The sequence below is a fragment of the Panthera onca genome, chromosome A2 (assembly GCF_046562875.1).
Source record: "Panthera onca isolate mPanOnc1 chromosome A2, mPanOnc1 haplotype 2, whole genome shotgun sequence".
Lineage (NCBI taxonomy): Eukaryota > Metazoa > Chordata > Mammalia > Carnivora > Felidae > Panthera > Panthera onca.
Genome location: NC_138340.1, coordinates 75130429 through 75143161, shown reverse-complemented (window position 1 = coordinate 75143161; position 12733 = coordinate 75130429). Strand labels below are relative to the sequence as shown.

Here is a 12733-nt window from a genome sequence, read left to right as displayed (position 1 = left end):
TCTAATAAATAGCTGCTGTAAACTACTTATAATAAATGACTTTTGTTTTAAGCAACTAAGTTTGGGGTGGTTTGTTACACAGCAAACCTAGCTGATACAGTAGTGTTGCTGACAGAGACTCTTCCAAGAATCGTGCTCTGCACACACAGACTCATTTGGAAGCAAACTCTCATTTGGACCCACCGCACTGTCTAAGAGTTCCCGGATTCCGATCTTCTCCATAGTTCGTGGTATTAGCTTCAGATTTAATCTCTAGGATGAAACTATTCTTTTCTCCAGACTACGGGAAGTCTGTGTAGCATATTAGAAACAATATTTAATGTAGACTCAAGAGATCTGGGTTATAACTTGAACAAGTCATTTAACTTCTGCAGGTATAACTTTTCCCATCTATAAAATAATGGAATCAGAGTAAAAGTAAAATCCCTAACACAGATGAAATAAGGCACCCCTGAATTTTTCTTCCACCTCCTCTCCACTTTCCTTGCAGGTCACTTAGTGTGACTTGTCCCTGCCTGTCTTTATTGCCACCTCCTTATACAACCGTTTTCACAATTTTCACACCGAAATAAAACTGAGGATCCATAGGATCAGAGAAATTACTAAATGGTAACATAAGCATTAAAAAGGTAGTATTTCTTACATGTTGGCCTTGGTTAGATCACACAGGTGGTTATGGTGCCCTGGTAAGAACCAGAGCAGAACTCCAAAGGCAGGTGCTCTGATCCTAGCACTGCCACTAACGCTTTTTTCCTGAACCTTTGTGGACTTTAACTGAGTATCTGTATCCGGCACTTGCAAATACTTTCGGTAAAACGGTGGTTACGTGATCAATGTTCACATGAAGTGCACGTGCAGAGGGCCGCCTCCACCACAGCCACGTGCACAGATGAGCACATCCAGGGGCACCAGGCACCGAAGATTCTAGAGAAGCTCCCACTGCTGTGTTACGTAGGGGGAGGGGGTGGGGTAAGGCCCGGGGAGGTCTGGAATGTCCAGGTGCTACTGAACAGTGTGGGGCCAGTGATCAAAGAGGTGGCAGTGTCACATTCTAGGAGACACGCAGGCATATTAACCAGAGGTTTTGACTGCACTGACTCCTGAGGTGGTTAAACCCCATCTGGTAGAAATGGACTTGAGTTCTGCTTTACTAAATTACATTTCATCACTGAAATGCTATACCCCCAGTGCAATCAATCAGTCAGAGATGCCACAGATTCATGGTAATTACAAGGAAGCTTTGATGTGCTGGTCTACCATAGGCACTTGAGGACGAACACCATCTAGCAAGTGATGGGTGGACAAGATACTCTCCACATTCAGGATGCTATATATGCTGCTCATTAACAAGGAACACAGGGGCTCTCCCAAGGTAACCAAATACACATCAAGCCCGGATGTCTATGAATGAGCTGTACGAAACAGAACAGAAAAGCTCGGAGATAATTCTGTCCAAATCTTCCCTGCTCTACATACTTATTTCCCAGTGCACAACGGCTTCCATGCATTAGACAGAAGACTTCCTGTTCTCTAATTAAGAACAGTGGAAAATCTAAGGTGTTCCAAAAGAAAACAAGGAGAAATGTCCAGAACCATGCATTTATTTCACTTGTCAATTCCAGAAACTGTAATAAATGCTTTTGTTAAGTACTAAATCTTACCAGACTTTCCTGAGATTTAGTAGTAATTTAGGCAGTAACTAAATTACAAACTAACTAGAAAAATGCTATTTACGAAGAAAGGATGTCGTACATAAAAACCGTGTCAAGATTAGTGCCAAGAGAAGGAAATGTGGAATGGTAATGTTTATTCTCCTGAAGAACATGCATAAATGATATAAAACGTTATGGGCTGATTTTGTAAAATAACTTCCAGTAATGACCGGGCTTTCTATTTCAAATTTTCCAATGGACCAGTGGAAGTTTCAGTTAATTTATTTTCCCTGAAATTCTGTTCTTTCCCACATATCAATGCTTTTAATCATTCTAATGATGATTGCTTATTTTTTGCCTAAAAGAAAACTAGTTTAAATACACAGAGTTTTTAGGTCTATTGCCACAGAAGCTCATCTTTTAAATGGTTTATCTAAAAAAGATAAATCACAAAGAAAATAAAGACAAATTTGGTTAGAGAGCACTAAAACAAAACAGAAGGTCAAAGCTGGTGAGGGGGAAGAAAGAGGAGAGAAAAATGCCATTCCTAGAGGGAGACAGAGTGTGGGGATGGCTCCAGGGCCCTGTAGGGGGCGCTGTGCTCACTTCGAGTAGGACTGATGAAGCAATGAGGTGCCTGTTAGGGCTGAAGCAGTGCTGTGCCCTGGCTTATTCTGGAACATAAAAATTCCCTGAAATGCTAGAAGAAGAATTCAAGGAAAAAGACAAAAAAAGAGAGATTCTAAGCATATGGAAAGAAAATATCAAAAGGACTATTCACGGGAAAATTCTATCCAGGAAGGTACTACGGATGCAGAATGGGGACTCTGATGCAGAAGGGGGCCTGGAGTTCTAGATCCGCGCTGTCCAACGGAATATTAACGCAGGCCATAAACACAACTTGCGCATGCAATTTTCAATTTTCTAGTAGCCATATTGAAGAGTAAAAAGAGGTAAAAATTTTAAAACATATTTACTGCAACGTATCTAAAATGTTTTCAACATGGAACAACATAGAAAAATTAATGAGACAATTTACTTATTTTCATACTAAGTCGTTAGAATCCTGCATGCGGTACAGTTCAATCCATCACTACAACGGGGCAGCACAGATCTAGATGCCCGACAGACTGTCTTGAAAAAGTCCAGTCATTTTACCCAAACATATCTTTTTTTTTTTTTTTTTTTTTTTTCCCCAACGTTTTTTATTTATTTTTTTGGGACAGAGAGAGACAGAGCATGAACGGGGGAGGGGCAGAGAGAGAGGGAGACACAGAATCGGAAACAGGCTCCAGGCTCCGAGCCATCAGCCCAGAGCCTGACGCGGGGCTCGAACTCACGGACCGCGAGATCGTGACCTGGCTGAAGTCGGACGCTTAACCGACTGCGCCACCCAGGCGCCCCTTACCCAAACATATCTTGATGGTGCTCCTTGTGGGTCACTATATTCAGAGACACAGGGTATGACTTTCTAGCTTCAACTTTTCGTTTCTTCGTAGTTTCAGGAAATTTTTCTTGAATTACTGTGTTTGGGATCTGCTCCATTCCTTTGTCTTTTTTTTTCCTTCAGGGACCCTTACCTGTCAATTGAATCATCTTTGCCAGTCTTTGGTATTTATCATTTCACTGTTAAATCTTTTTCTTCTTGCTTTGCGATGTTTTCAAATTGTCCTCTTTTCCCCCTTCAATTTCTCTGACAGCATGGTCTTTCTGTTTGCCCATGTTCCTTCTAGTTCAATCTTCATTTCTGAAATGACCTTTCATTTATAAATATTTCTTGACTTCTGTCATCTCATTTGAAATTTTCTTTAAATTGATATTTTTGTTCTTTCGTGTCTAATTCAAAAAAAAAAAAAAAAAAGTCTTCCCGCTTGTTCTGGGTGTTTCTTTCTGGTTTCTTGCTTTCATTGCCAACGATATTATTCTGCTCCTTGTTTACTTTTCCTTAAGCCTGAGTATGGGATTTGACCTTGGTGCCTTTTGGTGGTCATCTGTGGGCGACAACACAGTCCCTGATCTCTTAGGAAGAGGCAGGGGATGGGACAGCTCCTCAAACATAGCAGAGCGCTCCCTCCTGCGCTGTTTTTATTTAGTGTTAAAAACCCGGCCTCTTGCTTTCTGAGACTTCCTGGCCCTGTTCCCTCCCCACTTTCACTGTCCCTTCTCTTTCCTTTCTACAGTCCCGATCCTACTCAGCTTTCATGCTCCTCAACGCGGTCCCCGCACCCGCTGAGCGGCCAGTGGTCTTCTGGGAACACCCGTCTGCCGTGCGGGAGTTCTCCTGACCTCAAATTTACCAGATGCCCCCTGGCTCCCCTCCACCCTCTACTTTCTCTCACACAGACATGGGCCCCACAGCGGGTCTGGCGGCGATCGGTGGGCCTTCCCGCTCACTCGTATCTGGGGCTCTCAGGTCCACTCTGTCGCTCATTTGTGTGGTCAATGTTGTCAATGTGGTTTTGGTCGCGTGACTTAGCTGTTCCCTTGTCAGGTGACGACTCGGGCAGACTGAAGAGTTATGCTGCCGCTTCTGAGAATCCTCCAAATACAAAATGCTACAGGGTGACACACGAGCTTTCCATCAGCCAGGCAATGGCGTCAGGGTTAGAGTCACAAATACGCAGGTACCGCTGGACCTTCGACAGCAGACCCGCTAACAGTTTCCAAACGACTGCCGCGTGACTGAAAAAGAAATTAGCAAAACCTTTCTTGTACCTTGCGCCTTACATCTCTGGTTATCAACTACTCAAAAAAAGAATCGCCGAGCACCAATTTGGGTTAGACATTCTTTTAGAAGTATCAGAATGTTAAAGATCCTGTCTGACTTAAAAGAGCCTGAGTCTAGAACCAAAAAAAAAAAAAAATTAATAAAATAAAATACAGCATGCTATGCAAAAATGGAAATATATATAAAAAAAGGTACTGTACAAAGTGAGATAATTTATTTTCAGAAGGGTAGGGAAAAGGGTGAAAACAGCAATGACCATCAGCCCCTCAAGAGCAGGTATGGTGTTTGTAACATGAAAGAAAACAATGCAGTAAGTGCTCATTAAAATGTTTTCATTTAAAAAAAAGTATTAGAAATGTATATTAAATTGAAAAGGATAAATATCAAGATTTTAGGTCTGAACACAAAGACCATTTTCCAAATAATTCACAAGTAGATTGTCTCACTATCAGTGTATTCAGACCTGTATGTGAAATTTAAATTTTTTTTTTTAATGTTTATTTATTTTTGAGACAGAGAGAGACAGAGCATGAACGGGGAAGGTCAGAGAGAGGGAGACACAGAATCCAAAACAGGCTCCAGGCTCTGAGCTGTCAGCACAGAGCCCGATGCGGGGCTTGAACTCACAGACCGCGAGATCGTGACCTGAGCCGAAGTCGGCCGCTTAACCGACTGAGCCACCCAGGCGCCCCTGAAAGTGATATTTAAATCAATATTCTTGATTACTTGCATCTGTATTATATAGGTTTATAAGATACATTTTACTGAAAAATGCAGGCATGAAATATACTAATCTCTTCGGAATGGTAAATGTTTACCTATACCTTTCCCCCAATTCTCTTTCAATTGACTTTTTTTTTAGTTTATTTACTTATTTTGAGAGAGAGAGAGCACAAGCAGGGGAGGAACACAGAGAGAGGGAGAGAGAGAGAGAATCCCAAGCAGCCTCCATGCTATTAGAGTAGAGCCCAACGTGGGACTGAAACTCACCAACCATGAGATCATGACCTGAGCTGAAATCGAGTCACATGCTTAACCTACTGAGCCACCCAGGCATCCCTATTTCAAATGACTTTGTGGACAAAAGTATTTTAGTCTGACTGTTAAAAGAAATGCTGTTTTTCTCTCTGAGTAACTGAATATAATCGTAGTGTTATGAACAGCTCCCGTTTAACGAACATTCCCTCTGCGGAGGGGCAGGATGCAGAATATTGTACAGACATGATTTCTTTTTACCATAACCACCCTGTACTGATTTTGGGACAGGGGTGGGGGGACTGGACACTAAAGCTCAGAGAGGTTAGGTAGAAGGTAACCTCTTAACTCAAGTTAAGTAGAAGGTAACTCAAGCAGGAATCTGAAGGCTTCCTTTTCCCAGATAGAAGTCACACTAGAAAGCATACATCAGAACAAAGATACTCAGGTTAAAAGTGTGCTACAGTTAGTTGGCAGAAATGCAAGTTAAGGCTTTGACAGTCCTCTGGTGGTTCTGTGGCCGGCGGCCGGGGTGCCTGGCCCCTCCCTTGAATTTGCTGTGCTAAAAAGCGCAAAAGCACTCAGCACAATCTGCACTGCTTCTTTGTTCTAGGCCCTTGTTTTCACTTTGTTGCTTTCAAAATCCCCAACAGATGTGACTCAGAGGATTTGGTATCTTTACTGGAGCTAAATAAAATCATATGCTATAGATTTTGGCCTCTCAGTCTTAAAAAGCAAACAAACAGGAGTTTCTCAAGCAATTTCCAAACAGGAACAATTATCTTTCATTGTCTTGCATTCACTTGTGAAAAAAGCATCGAGGTCCCTTTGTGATAGTGCCTTCCTCCCAAGAGAATGTGACCCCTCAGTCGCTAGTATTAGTATTTCATAATGACTCTCCAGTAAGTTTGGACACTCTGTCAGGCTGACCACTGATTTAAGAAAATGCATTTGGATATTACAACATTCCAACATCTTCAGGGCTGTGCTGTGAAGCAGATGCATGAAAGTAAAAACGACTTTACCATGTTTCACATCAGCAAACCAGGGAGAAGACCTCATACACAGGCATAAGATAGAAGGGGATGACTAATGGACAAAATAACAAAAACATTCAAGCCAGGAGCCAATAGTACACATAAGACAAAAGCCATTTAAAGCAAGTGTAGTCCACAGTTTAATTGCATATTTTCTAATCAATATTCGCCACACCACTGTGCTAAATGACAGAGCTCAGTTCCTGTGATAATCTCATCTCAACTTTGGCACTCAGGAAGCAGCACGGATGAGGAGTGATTTAGGCAGTGGCTCACAACACGCTGCTTACGCTGTGGAAAAGGTCATAATGGTCAAGGACCTGCTGGGTCAAAAGGGTCAAACCAAGAAGTTACACTTTCAGTTGTAAATAGGCTATTGTCAGAAAAGAAAAGACAAATGTTGGTGAGGACGTGGAGAAACTGGAACCTTGTACGCTGCTGGGGGGAGAGCAGAGTGGCCCAGCGCCATGCAAAACAGCATGGAGTTTCCACGAAAAATGAAAAATGGAACCACCGTATGATCCAGCAATCCCACTTCTGGGTATTTAGCCAAAATAATTAAAATCAGTATCTTAAAGAGACGTTAGCGTTCCCACGGTCGCTGTGGCGGCACTATTCACAATAGGCAGGATGTAGAAACAACCTAAATGTCCATCAACAGAGGAATGGATAAGTAAAATGTGGTATATTGACAGACAATGGAACATTATTCAGCCTTTAGAAAGGAGGACAATTCTTCAAGAAAGGAGGACAAAGGAGGACAATTCTGTAATAATATGGATGAACCCTGAGGACACTATGCTAAGTGAAACAAGTCAGTCACAGGAAGACAAATACCGCATGATTCCATTTCTAGGATGTATTTACAGGAGTCAAACCGATAGAATCAAGGAGTGGAATGGTGGTTGCCAAGGGCGGGAGGGGGAAAGTGGGAAATTGCTAATCAATGGGCCTAAAGTCTCAGTTAACAACATGAGTGAGCTCTAGTGATCTCCTGTTCAACATTGTACACATAGTCAACAGTGTATTGTACACTTAAAAATTTAAGAGGGCAGGGGCACCTGGGTGGCTCAGTCAGTTAGGTGTCCGACTTCCAGCTCAGGTCATGATCTCATGGTTCGTGGGTTCAAGCCCTGTATCAGGCTCTGCGCTGACAGCTTGGAGCCTGGAGCCTGCTTCAGATCCTGTGTCTCCCTCTCTCTCTGCCCCTCCCCTCCCCTACTCTCTCTGTCTCTCTCTCGCTCTCTAAAATAAACATTTAAAAAAACATTAAGAGGGTAGATCTTACCTTAAGCTTTACCACAATTAAACTGAAAAACAGAAATAATTTTAGAGACCAACCCTCCCTCCCCCGCTCCAAAACTACCTTGATGCGTCAACTAAGCTGAAGTCAAACAATAAAAAAGAGCAAACAAAAGCTTTTCTTCTTCAAATGTTTGAAAGCATCACATCACAAATCCGGATTTGGTTCCCTTTAAGCACCTATATTCTAGATGTTCTCTAACAATTTGGAAGACGAACAGTGAAGGGCTATCAGTCCCAGAATAAAACAAGGGGAACTAAAATAACTACTTCTCCGAACGGGATACTTGGCTGAACCAAAATAAAGACAAAAAAAAATCCACGGAATTTCATCTGGCTTTTGAAGAACGGGTAATATCACTGGCATATTGAAAGGGGTGTTTGGATTCTATAGACTTTCTACCCTATGGTTTTTATCTGAACGCCCACAGCAAGCCTCCATCATTCTCGTCAGTTCCTCTGGCTGCAGCTGAGGGCCGGCGTGAGCTAGAGGGAATGCATGTGAGAGTGTATGGCACAGGGGCGATGAGCAACAGCTTTGAAACTCGGCATATCCTGAGTTCAAACGTTGTTTTCTTTGCTTATGAATGTAACGATCCTGAGCAGGTTACCTGACCCCTCCGAACCTCAGTCTCTTCACCTATGAAGTGGGCTAACAGCCCTGTTCATCTGGCTGTGAAGGTTAAATGAAATTCTATCTACGTGGCATGTGCCTGGTGGTTGTTTTTATAAAATGAACAAAATATATTTGCTACATCAAGTGTTTCAGACTTCTTACTGATACTTGCTATAGAGAAAATTTACCAATGCCACACCCAACAACAAACGTTTGAGTTCCCAGCACTGAGAGGGAAAGAGTCCTGACTTTGAAGAGGAATGGACAGAGGACCAGACATGCAAATACAGCACAATCTTAACTGCAGAACCTAGGAGCACTCACATGGGTGCTCGTTTTGTGAGAATTCTTCGCTTGTTGGTACGTTTTAATTTTTCTCATGATAAGATGTCAGGGAAAAAATTTAATGCAGAAAGAAGAATTACGAGATTATAAGAGTCGAACTGAATTTATAACAGAACACCAAATAAAGATCCTTGAGTGAAAACACTCTGAATGATACCAGAACCGTCCTGATTCCTGCTGAGACTCAGCCAGGGAGATGAACCACGTCACTCACGTGGAACCCGCGTATCTGGGTCAGCATAGTAACAGGTGGATGGGAAGACACACTTAGATCTAGCCAAGACTATTATCTCACGCTTGTCTCCACCAGCACACAGATCTTTCATTTCCAGGTCACTGTTTTCCCAATCAATCAAGAGGCTAAAAATAGAACAATGTGCTAAATTCAAAGAGCCACAGTGTACCATCACTGAAGATACGGCCACTGCTTAATTAAAGTGAAAAGACATCCCTTTTCTCCTCCCTTTCTTCCTAGCTTCTATCATTTTACATAGATTCCCATATAATATTTCCTTTGATTCCTTTTGGTTTTGTTTTTGTTTTTTGAAATAAGCTTCCATAGGAAATCAAGACTAGGAAGTCAATCGTGAATTCCTCACATGTAAGCCATCTGTCCTGGCAGGACACCCAGAAAATGACCCACAAATACAGGCTTCATTTCTCAAGAGCTCTCCAACTGCCATTCCTGGAAGACCACAGAAGACTCTGGTGAACAGTGCCACAGAGCAAGGGAGTCCCGTGATAGTGCAAGAGATCCAAGTTCAAATAATTATGGCAGGCTTAGACCAGAACCTACTTTTAACAATGTAATTTGGTGGCGCCTGGGTGGCTCAGTTGGTTAAGCATCTGACTCTTGGTTTCAGCTCAGTTCATCATCTCACGGTTTCGTGAGTTCGAGCCCTGTACTGGGCTCTGTGCTGATATCGTGGAGCCTGCTTGGGATATTCTCTCTCTCTCTCCCTCTCTCTCTCTATTCTCTCTCTCTCTCTCTCTGCCCCTCTCCTGTTCATGCTGTTTCTGTCTCTCTCAAAAATAAATAAAAACTTAAAAAAAAAACAAACCACAATGTAATTTGGAAAAAAAAATGACATCCAAAAAGCCTTATGTAGAGAGAATGTTTTCAAGGGTTGGTGATTGCCCAGTAAGCCTCATATTCATTATCGTCATTCATTTTCATTTATAAGAATAAATTAATATCCTTTTAAAGAGCAAAATGTTTTTTGTGTTGTTCTTGAGATTCTGATTTATAGGGAAGAGCTACAAACATTTGGCTTCTAAGAAATGTACAGCACCAATAGTTCTTTAACCTCAATGCCATTTTCACCTCATTTACTAAAGAACAGTGTGGCTCACACTGTTCAGGGCTAAAGCAAATTGTAATCCAGACCTCCTAATATTTCTCTTTTCCTTTATCCTCGTCAAGGACTCTTATCTAAACCACTTTGCCTCCTGCTGTGGAAATGGTTTATATTCTTAAAGGTTTGCTCTCAAGAGGGGAAAAAATGGTACTTAACCACTAACCACAGTAGTAAAACGTCAGTAATGTGATATTGCCAGCACCCACACACGGTCTATTGCACATAAATTGTAGTCCAGATGAACTATACTTTAATAACATGATCCCAGGGCTCCGGGGCCACCACTGGGCCAGCCATTAGCAGTCACAGAGCTGGGATGGAAGTCTGCACAGTGATAATCACCACCATGATTCAGTGAGCGCCTACTGTATGCCAAGCACCGAGATCAAGACATTACTTAATGTCTAATTCTCACAACCGCCTGCGAAGGTAGGTACTACCAGCTCTACTTTACAGGTATGGAAAGCTTGGCTCAGGAAGGCTCATCAAGATCACACAGGAATTCGGCAAACCGCCTTGCCTTCCTGGAAGCTGGCGGTGGCTCTGCAGCCAGAGTCTGTCCATTTCTTTTTTTAAAAATTTTTTAATGTTTAGTTTTGAGAGATAGAGACAGAACGTGAGAAGGGAGGGGCAGAGAGAGAGAGAAACAGAATCCGAAGCAGGCTCCAGGCTCTGAGCTGTTGGCACAGAGCCCGACGTGGGGCTCGAACCCACAAGCCATGAGACCATGCCCTGAGCTGAAGTTGGGCGCTTAACCGACTGAGCCACCCAGGCGCCCCTAGAGTCTGTCCATGTCTAACGCCACTGTAGTAAGATCTTAGACAAGATAGCTACGTCCCTGAGCCCCAACTGTCTTTGTGAACAAGACTGAGGAGCAGACCAGTTGCCCCACAGAGGGCTGCCATGACGGTGAGGTGAACCACACGGGGGACTGACCCGCACCACCCGTGTGAGTGATCAGCACCAGCTAAGGAGAGAAGACAGTTGCTATGCTTTTGTGTCTTCCTGGCAATTCCTTCATCCTTAAAAACTCCCAGGGTTTTCGCTACCCCAACCCCCATCCCCCACCACTCATCTGTATTTAAAACATTGAATACTTCTCTCTCAGGACACTATGCATTGAGATGTTCAGAGGTTTTGGCTGGGAAGCAGGAAAGAAGATGGAGACACAGAAATAATGACCCTGACCCTGTAGTTTTCAGTTTTCTCTAGCTCCTCGTTCCTTGGCTTTTCTTGGTACCATCATATTCTACACATGCTTACTGTCCATCCTCTGCGCAATCCTAACTGTGGATTTATTTCTCCATCTAAGGCAGAAAGTTATTGAAACCCTGTCACCCAACCCACTCCTGTCTTCAAGTACAAAACACCCCAGATTTAAAAGCTATGACTATGTTAGCCATGGAGGTACCACACACCTTTCTGTTTCCAGAAATACAGTCGTGTGCAGATTATTTGTCTCAGCTTCACCTTGTTCTAAGAACCACTCAAACTGATATTCCCCGCCTCCCATCCAAATAGGGAAATGAGCTCTTCAGCTGATTTCTAAGATGGCAAAACAGCTTCGCCATATAACTTGGTCTCCTTCTGCTTGGTTCTGAATAATCCCAAACAGCTCTCACTATATCTATTCAATCGGCAAAAGTCACTCTATTTTTATCCCTTGTGTCCGAATAACTTTTACACTGAGTTCTAAAACCAAGATGCGGATGTAGTGCTGTGTCATTCTCGGCACACTTCTCCTGAATAGCTGTCCCTGAGTCGCCGATTCGTTCAGTATGCGGCATTACTTAGTACCTGCACTGTGCCGGGCCCCTGAGACACAAACACTGAGCCAAAGCAGACGCAGTGCAAGCCCTCAGGGAGATTATAGTCTGCTGGAAGAGACAGACCCGCGCTGAAAAATCACACGATCACGGCAAGTGAAACAGGCGTGAGAAAGGACAGGGGCTGACCCAGTCAGCAAGGCGCAGCGGGCTTTCTCAAGCAATCCTTGAGCTGAAGAATGATTAAGGGTCAAGGAAGCGCAAACGGGCAAGAAGAGCTTTCTAGAGAGACCTGAAGAAGGAGCATGGATGGGTGAAAGGTGGCCAGTGTGGCCGCGGTGCAGAGACGTTAGAGAAACTTGCTGTGAGCTAAAGCTGGAGGCGCAGGTGAGGGCCAACACAGATCCCACGCGTCTGCTCTCTGTGCCACAAACATGGGAATGGGCTGAAGGGTGGTGACACGATCTGCTTTGTATGCTGACTGCGGTGGGGAGGCTAGATCCCCGCAATTCACGGTGGCAGGAGACAAACCAGTCAGGAGGCTGTGGCAGCGATCCAGAGAAAAGATCACGGCAGCCCGGTCCAGTCAGGTGACGATGAAGGGGAGTATTCTGAGGGTACATCGTGGGCAGGACCAGGTGTCAGGACCATGCTATGGGCTGCGCGTGCGTGAATTCTCTCTGAATTCTCAACGACACCCGTGGGGCAGGGGTTCCTTCTCACATTTTATAGATGAGAATGCAGAGGCATGTAGGGATCTGTCCAAAGTCCAGGTGGGAAACAACAGAACCAGAACCTGAACCCATGGTTATTCAACTTCAAAGCCAACTACATAAGTACCATCTAAAAAGTAGAAATACAGACAGAAAAAAAAAATACTATAGCAAAGTTTCAAAACTTAAAACAAAAGCCTCTCCACCTACTTCACTAAGGTGCCAAGGGACGAGCCCCAAA

The 12733-nt window shown here is 43.4% G+C and overlaps 1 protein-coding gene across 2 annotated transcripts in view; it reads right to left on the bottom strand.

Moving 5' to 3' along the window:
- The window catches only part of VPS41 (VPS41 subunit of HOPS complex), a 186997-nt gene that overhangs the window by 58154 nt on the left and 116110 nt on the right, over window positions 1–12733 (bottom strand). The window lies entirely within an intron of this gene.